This window comes from Choloepus didactylus, chromosome 8, assembly GCF_015220235.1.
Source record: "Choloepus didactylus isolate mChoDid1 chromosome 8, mChoDid1.pri, whole genome shotgun sequence".
Classification (NCBI taxonomy): domain Eukaryota; kingdom Metazoa; phylum Chordata; class Mammalia; order Pilosa; family Megalonychidae; genus Choloepus; species Choloepus didactylus.
The window spans coordinates 76,760,816-76,769,804 of record NC_051314.1 but is presented as its reverse complement, the minus strand read 5'-3'; positions in this window follow the sequence as shown (position 1 = coordinate 76,769,804).

The window sequence follows — 8,989 nt, the reverse complement described above, 5'->3', positions numbered from 1 at the left end:
AGGGATGCTGTCTGCCTGATGCAAAGATTAGCCTATAATTGACTGGTGTAAGTTCTGAATGAAAGGCAGGCAGTAAAGCTGGGCCCCACCCCTTTCCTCTTTAGAGAAGATGGATGCCTTAGGGGGAGGTCATTAGCATTTCAATGGTCTCTCTCTGCCTGTGCCACACCCTTGTCTGGGTCACAGAACTGGGAATTCAAAATGGCCGAGGCTTTCTCCACTGAGCTGGAAAAGGAACAGAGCTAGTCTGAGGAGACCCTCTGGCTTTCCAAGGTTAGTCATCACCCAAAGCCTCTGTCTACTTGTTGGGGATTTGCACCCCATAGTGAGCAGTTCACACTCGTTAATTAAAACCCCAGTTGGAGCTCAGCTGAGCTATATTCACTTGCTGGGAGAAAGCTTCTCTCTGGCACCACGAGGCTTTGTAACTCGGGCTATGGGGGACGGGTCTCCTGATTTGGATCTGCAGTTCTTACTTACAGATTTTGTGCTGTGAGCTCGGGCATTCCTCCCAATTCAGGTTAGTGTATGATGATTGGACATTCATGTCTGTCCTCCTGCAGTTATTCTGGATTATTTACTAGTTGTTTCTGGTTTTCTTTTTAAGTTGTTCCAGGGGGGCTACTTAGCTTCCACTCCTCTCTATGCCGCCATCTTAGATGGCTGTGGATTTTACAAATAAAAAAAAAACCAAGCTTGAAACTGAAAAACCCTCTCTCTGAGCAAAGAGAGTTCAGAAAACCATGTCTTTAATGCCAGCAAGAGTTCCTTTTAAATTAATTTAGACAACTGATTGAAGATAGAAAATACAACTCATCCAAGGTTGCTGTAACTGTTAACATGGATTCAAACAGAGGGAACTAGAAATCTTCAAACAGAGAAACAAGTCTCTTTGCTTTGGTGAGAAGGTGAGTTTACTGAAGATGCATCAACAAGGAACAGGAAGTAAAAAAACTTTCAGAGACCAGTTCAGAGTGAGAAGCATCATTTGGGATTTTATAACCACAAACAGACAAAAGAATGTCTATGATTCAGAAGAAAGTAGAAGAAGAAAAAATAGAAAAGTAAAAGCTGTTTGATCAGTAAGTTCTCTCCTCATTCAGGTTTGTTTTTTCAAGATGGCACTGGTTACCAAACTATATGGTGCTATCCCTTGCATTCTTCTGTAGGCAATGCTGGGAAAGTTCTTAGGAACAGAGAGGAAGTATTTTTGTTGTTGAGATTAGAGCAACAGCAAGTTATTTTCACAAGGGCTTATGTTATAAATAACTTACAGCTGCTTGTGGAAGTGATCTTAATAAACAGTTTTGTTTTTTTGCTTTTTGTTTTCTTGCTACTGAAAACTATACTTAGAATTTTCCAGCTAAAGAATTATATTGAGTATTTTTTCTACTTATCCAGCTATCAATGTGATGAAGTTATGAATTATAAAATGAAGAGATAATCCTGGATTATGCAGGTAGACCCAATGTAATAAAAAAGAGTCTTACAAGAGGGAATCAAGAGGATCAAGTCAGCAGTAGAACATGTGATAAAGGAAGCAACAGTTTGAGATGATGCAAGGAAGGGACCATGAAAAAAGGAATGCAAGCAGTCTCTAGAAACTGAAAAAGGTAAGGACAGAGATTCTGTCCTGAAGCTTCCAAAAGGCACTCAGCCCAGCCTGCCAACCTCTTGATTTCAGACATCTGACTTCTAGAATTAAAGAGAAAAAAGTTGTACTGTTCAAGCTACTAAGTTTGTGGTAATTTTTGACTACAGTAATAGGAATTTAATACATTTGGAGAAAGAACCCTTTAACCAAAACAGATGTGCAAACATGGCCAGATTAAATTCAGCTATATTCCCCAATATAGATACCTAACTAACTATATTTCACAATGGAACCCCAACACACCACCTTCCATACAAGTGACTTTTTAAGAGACCATGCAATCATATCCCTGAGAAATTCTTTAAAGATTTAGAAAGGAACAATGTTATATGGTACACAAAAATGTCTTTGTCCTAGTAAAAGTCTGGCCACACAAAGGACTGAAATGGGCAAAGAGCTGTTCCTGCTGCAAAAGGATTCCCAGCAGAATGTTGACATATTCTAACAAGATTTGTGGGCATATTGTTCACACATTGACTATGGAAGAGTAGCTGACTTTGAAGTATGCCTTTAATTATTCCAGATTGATCCTGAACTAAATTTCCTTGAAAACCCTAATTAACTATCATGCTGATGGAAATCATTATTAACAGTTAATAATTGCAAATATTTAGCTTAGTGGTACAAGATATCATTTGTATGACATTGGTTGGTTCAAATTAGAATGCCCTCAACAATGCAATGATCTAATCTGTATTATTCATACATTCCTTCAAGTTTGATAATTAATCTGTTATCAATCCTCTATTTATTACAAACCTGAAAATTGTGATTACATTCTCCAGTCTATTGATCTCCATACTCACTGTTCCCTAAATAACAATTGAGAAAGTTAATATTAATTCTCCAAGAACAGATATTTAAATTTATTTTTGTATCCGAGATATGACCCAGACACCATCCAGTCTATTATCATGACTGCAGTGATAGATTTTAGAGGTTACACATACATCTTATCCATGTTGAAAGTCTGGGGAATTCCAGAAGTATACTTGGGCTGAATTTTTATCTGACTTTCTATGTTCAATTTTGGAATCTCCTTATTCATCATTAAGAAAAACATGATTGTCTCTTGAGGTTGGGAGGCATAAGATTTCAGATCAGATTTGAGGGAGAAGTCTGGACACCTTGGTTACTCAACTACAATTCCAGAAAATCCACATCTTAAAAGTAGGGCTAATACAACCCTAGAATATAATGATTATTCTAAACCCACCTAGAAAAGCTTAACAAGTCTCAGAAACATCTAGCAGATATACAAGTAAGTTATCTAACAGAAGAAAAAAAAATCAACCATCTCTACAGAAAAATGCACCCATAAATATCCAGCATATCATCAAAAACTACTCGGTATGCAAAGAAGCAAGACTTGCGACCCATATCCAGAGGATAAACAGTCAATAGTAAACAACACTGACATGATTCAGATAATGTTGTAATTAATATATGAGTAAAATAAAGCAGTTAGACAAATATGTTTTAAAATATAGTGTGAGCATCATCATAATGAATAAAGATTTGAGAAATAACAGCAAACTATGGAAACCATAAATAGAACCAAATGGAATTTCTAGTACAAAAAAATGAAATAACTGAAATAAAAATTCTGAGTAGACTTGAGATTGAAAGAAGAAAGTGTCAGTGTGCTTAAAAATAGAACATGAAAAGTTATCCTAATTTATAACAACATAAAAATATTGAAAAATATGCAGCATTCTGTGACCTGTGGGATTATATGAATTAGTCTAATAAATGTATATTTGCACTCTCAGAAGAAGAGGGGAATTGGAATAGAAAAGCATTTGAAGCAAAGATTGACAATATTCCAAATTTGGTAAAAAACTAAATTATAGCTAGAGTAAATATGAAGGAAAAAGTAAACAAATTAAGATTAGATATTGAACTTGGAGTATTTCTCCAGAGTTATTTTGGGTGAAAGAGAAATGGAAAAGTTTGTTTAATATTATCTTGCCTTTCACAAGTAAACCAGTGACCAAATAATAAATGTGTATAGGTATATCTGTGTGTGTGTGTGTGAAAAAATATATGCATATAAATGTCTGTGCATCTGTGTATGTACTTATGTAATAGAGAAACATTATTTATTTATTTTTATATAGTCAAAAAGCCTGCAGAATATTAAAGAAATCACATTTAATGCAGGATTACTAGGGCAGAAAATAAGCAATTCTAACAGAGATAAGAATGGGTAAAAAGAAGCAAGGGGAAAAAACAAAGACATAAACAAAAACAGCACCCCAATTCTATGATAGTCACACTGGGTTCAAGATTTGAAGACAATATAATAATGATATAAATTCTAAATTGGTCTATAGCTTACAGGCAATTTCTATTAAAAAAAAAAGGCTCAGCAAGGATTTTTGTATTCAAACACAAGCTTATTGTACAATTTATATGGCAAAGAAAAGGTGATGAAATAAGTTTGAAAAGAAGACTAAAGAGGGAAGAATCACTCTTCACTATGCTAAGGATATTATATACCTACAGAAATCAAGACTCTAGTAAGAAAATGAAAAGACTAGAGAGAAATATTGTAAACTGCATACCCAACAAAATATTTGTGTTAGAAGACATAAAGAACACTCAAAACTCATCATTAAAATAACAAAAAAACAAGAAATCCCAGTAGAAAATGGACTAATAACATGAACAGCCATTTCACCAAAGAGGATATGCAGATAGCAAATAAACTCATGAAAAGATATTCAACATGATTAGTCATTAGGGAAATGCAAATCTCACCATAATACATTCACTACACATCTATCAGAATGGGTAAAATAAAATATAGTGACAACACAAAAGGCTGGAGAGCAAGACTGCAGAGAACAGTATCATTCACACATACCTGCTAGTGATGGAAAAGGATACAGTTACCCAAGAAAATAGTTTAGCAGTTCCTTTTAGAACTAAAATGGATTTACCTCTCAACCCAGCAATTGCATTCTTGGGCATAGAACAGATTCTCCTTCAGAGCCTCCGAAAGCAAATAACCCTGAAGACATCTTGAATCAGGTTTCTGGCCTGCAGTACTGTGAGAGTTCTGTTGTTTAAGCAGCAAGCTTGTAGTAATTTGTTACAGCAAGTATAGGAAACTACTACATTGTGCATGGATAAAAAGGCTGAAGTTTCTTCCCTTTGGTGTAACTGGTTGGGATTGCTAAAGAAAAACCATGTAAATTCCAAGGGGCTGGATAAGCCAGGTTACTCAATGATTTACAAAAGTAATGTCTGTGAACACATGCACAATGGTATCTGGGATATGGTTATGTCCACAACCACATGGAATCCTAAATTATCGAATAATGCTCTGTAGCCACAATCTGAGTCACTGAGTATCTTAATCTGCTTCACTGAGTATCTGTGTACATACAAAAAAAAATCATTTTGTTTGGAGAGAAGAAATGGAGAATAATACTGTAATTTTAACTGATATACAATGTGATGAACATTACTTTGATCTGTCTACTATAGTTATGTGGTATATCAAAAACAAAGTTTGTAAATATATTGATTGAATTAAACATAAAGCTCTTTTTCAGACAATAAGGCACAGAATCAGAAAATATTTTGTAAGGTTAATTTGAAAACTCCAAATGATGTTTTCCAGAAAAGGAAATAATATCTACCTTCAAAAAGTAGAAATTCCATTAAATGATTATAAACAAAGGATGAAGGAAGAAGAAGAGTATTTTAACTTAAAGGGAATATGAAGAATCACATGGGGGAAATGTCAGGATTAACATCCCTTATGCAGGGAATTCCTATTCCACTGTGGGCAATTCAAGTCTGGGAATCTCAGTATGTCAGAAGGCTTCTTGACTTTATATAAAACATTGTAGAAGTTGATGGAAGACAAATAATGGAAGCTACCTATGAAATATGGCCTAAATACATCCTTCAGTATAAATGACACAAACACAGCCAGAACTTAAAGTCCCACATATTTTCTTGAACAATGAGCATGCTGATGTGTAAGAATAAAACTTGAAGAGCTCTGCTGTAGGTTTCAGAACTCTTTCTGGTTCTCCTCTGCTTCAGAAATACTTATATTCTTGAAATTATTAGTATACAAGGAAATGGCATGAAATTTCTGATTCATGCAATTGACATTTCAGTCCTTCTCTTATCTCACATATTAACAAGAGGAAATATTACTTGAGAATATAAATAGATGTAGAAAATGCCTCTGAACATTTCAAAGCCTTTATGATAAATCTCTTAGCAGACAAGGAATAGAAGGAAATTTTCTTAATCTGAAAAAGAAATTCTGCAAAACTACAACCAGCACTCCACTTAATGATGTAAAAGTGAATGTGGGGCCTGAGTTAAAAAAAGGATCGATGTTCTCGCCACTATTAAGAGTCAGGAAAAGAAATAAAATATATGTAAATACCGCTAAGGAAAAATTAAGATCATGATTGTTTAACATAAAGATAGCATCAATAAACATTTCAAAAACAATCAATGTAATTCACCATATTGTGAGATTACAGCGTGCCCTAATCCAATATGACTAACATCCTTGTAAGAAGAGAAAATTGGACACAGCAGAGAAACTGAGAGAGAGAAGATGGCCATGTGGCAGAGGAAGAAAATGGCATGGATTGCAGGTAAGCCATTGCCAGAACCCTACAGACCTCAGAGGGAGCATGGAAATGCCTACACCTTTATTTCAGATGACTAGATTCCAGAACTGTGAGACAATAAATTTCTGTTGTTTCAAGCTACCCAGATTGTGGAACTGCTTATGGTAGCCCTAGAAAGCTGACAGACATCTACAAAAACCTACAACTAACATCATATTTAATGTAGTGATATAGTGAATGCTTCACCCCTAAGATCAGGAATAAGGCAAGGATGTCTCACATGCCACTTGTATTCAACATTCTACTAAGGTTATGGCCAAGCAGTTAAGTCAAAAAAGGAATACAAGCTTAGATCTACTGGATGGATGGAGACAGTTGTTTCTATTTGCTTTCAGTAAGATCTTCCATGTAGAAAACCACGTATCTTCTACAAAAAAAAAATCACTAGAAGTAACAAGTGACTTTTTAAGTGTTGCAGGAAAAAGATTCACCTACAAAATTCAAATGTGTTGGTATATTAACAAGAAAACCTACAGTAATTGAAAATTCAAAACTGCACCTAAAATATGAAATATTTAAGCCTAAATCTGACAAAAGATGTGAAAGACCTGTACCCTGAAAACTACAAATTTTTCGGAGAAAAATTTAAAAAGAGGCATACAAATGGAGGTATATACCACTTTCATGGATGAAAAGACTAAATATTGTTCACTTCAATTCTATCCAAATCAATCTCTAGTTCAGTGCAATCCCAATCAAAATCCAAGCATAATTTATGTATTAATTGACAAGCTGATTATAACATAAATGGAAATGCAATAGACCTGGAATAACCAAATCAACTCTCAAAAAGAACAAAGTTGTAGCACCTACACTATCTTATTTTAACTGGTACTATAGAGGTACAGTAATTAAGAGAGTGTGATATTTGCATTAAGAGAGACCCAAGATCAAATGGAAAAGAACTGAGACTCCTGAAGTAATTCCTTATAGACTCAAACTGATTTTTGATAGAGGCAAAAATAATTCATTAGAGAACAAAAGTCTTTTCAACAAATGTTCCAGAAAAATTGGATATCCATATTAGATAATATGAACTATCTATACCTTGCACGATTTACAAAAACTAATACAAAATGAAGGTTGACATTGGGTTAGGCCACAATTTCATAGCAAAAACATGAAAAGCATGATCCATTAAAAACAATGAAAAGAAAGTCATCAAAATTGAGAATATTTTCTGTTAAAAAGACACTGTTAAGAGAACGAGATGACATAACCACAAAATGGGAAGATATTTGTGAATCGTATATCTGACAAAAGACGTGTATCAAGACAGTGTAAAGAACTATCAAAACTCATTAATATGAAAAAAAAATTAAAATAGGCAATAATTTAAACAGACACTTCACCAAGGAAGATATATGACAAGCACACCAAAAGGTCATCAATCTCATTAGCTGTTAGGTATATGCAAATTAAAATCCCTATGTGATACTGCTACACACCTACTAACACCCTAAGAGTACAAAGACTGATCATTCCAAGATGTGGACAAATTACACACTCCTACAGTGCTTGTGGGAATGTAAAATCCTATAACCACTTTGAAAAACCATTTGGCAGTTTTTTAAACGTTTGAACATATACCTTCCGAGACCTAGCCATTCCACACCTAAATACTTATTGAATAGAGATGAAAGCACATGCTATCTCAGACACTTTGGCATGAATGTTCATAGAAATTTTATTTATAATTTTATTAATAATTGCCTACAAAATTGAAATGACAAACATCACACATTGGAATTTTTCTCAGAAATGAAAAGGAATAAACTGTAAATACAGGCAATAGCATGGATGAATCTCAAAAAAGTATTCTGAGTGAAATAAGCCAGATGAAAATAACTACATTTGTATAAAAATCTAGAGAAAGAAAACTAATCTATACTGACAGAAAAGAGATTTGTGCTTAGCTGTGAATGGCAAAATTGGGTGATGGGAAGAGAGAAGAGATTAGAAAGAGCACAAAGAAACTTTTGCAAATGTTTGGTATGTTCATTATCTTGATTATGTGGTATCTGTAGGGATTAATACATATGTCAAATCTTATCAAAATGTGGACTTTAGCTTTATGCAGTTTACTGTATATCATTTTGTGCCGGTTTGAATGTATTGTGTCCCCCAAATGCCATTATCATTGTGGTCTTGTGGGACAGACGTTTTGGTGCTGGTTAGATTTCCTTGGAATGTGCCCCACCCAGCTGTGGGTGGTGACTTTGGTGGGATACTCCTATGGAGGTGTGACCCCACCCATTCAGGGTGGGCCTTGATCAGTGGAGACATATAAAACATGCTGACTCAAAGAGACGGAACGGAGTGCAGCTGTGAGTGACGTTTTGAGGAAGAGCAAGCTTGCTAGAGAGGAACGTCCTGGGAGAAAGCCATTTTGAAACCAGAACTTTGGAGCAGACGCCAGCCACGTGCCTTCCCAGCTAACAGAGGTTTTCCGGACGCCATTTGCCATCCTCCAGTGAAGGTACCTGATTACTGATGTGTTACCTTGGACACTTTATGGCCTTAAGACTGTAACTGTATAGCCAAATAAACCCCCTTTTTATAAAAGCCAGTCCATCTCTGGTGTTTTGCATTCTGCAGCATTAGCAAACTAGGACAGATTTTGGTACCAGAGAAGTGGGGTGCTTTTGCTGCTGAGTTTGCAGAT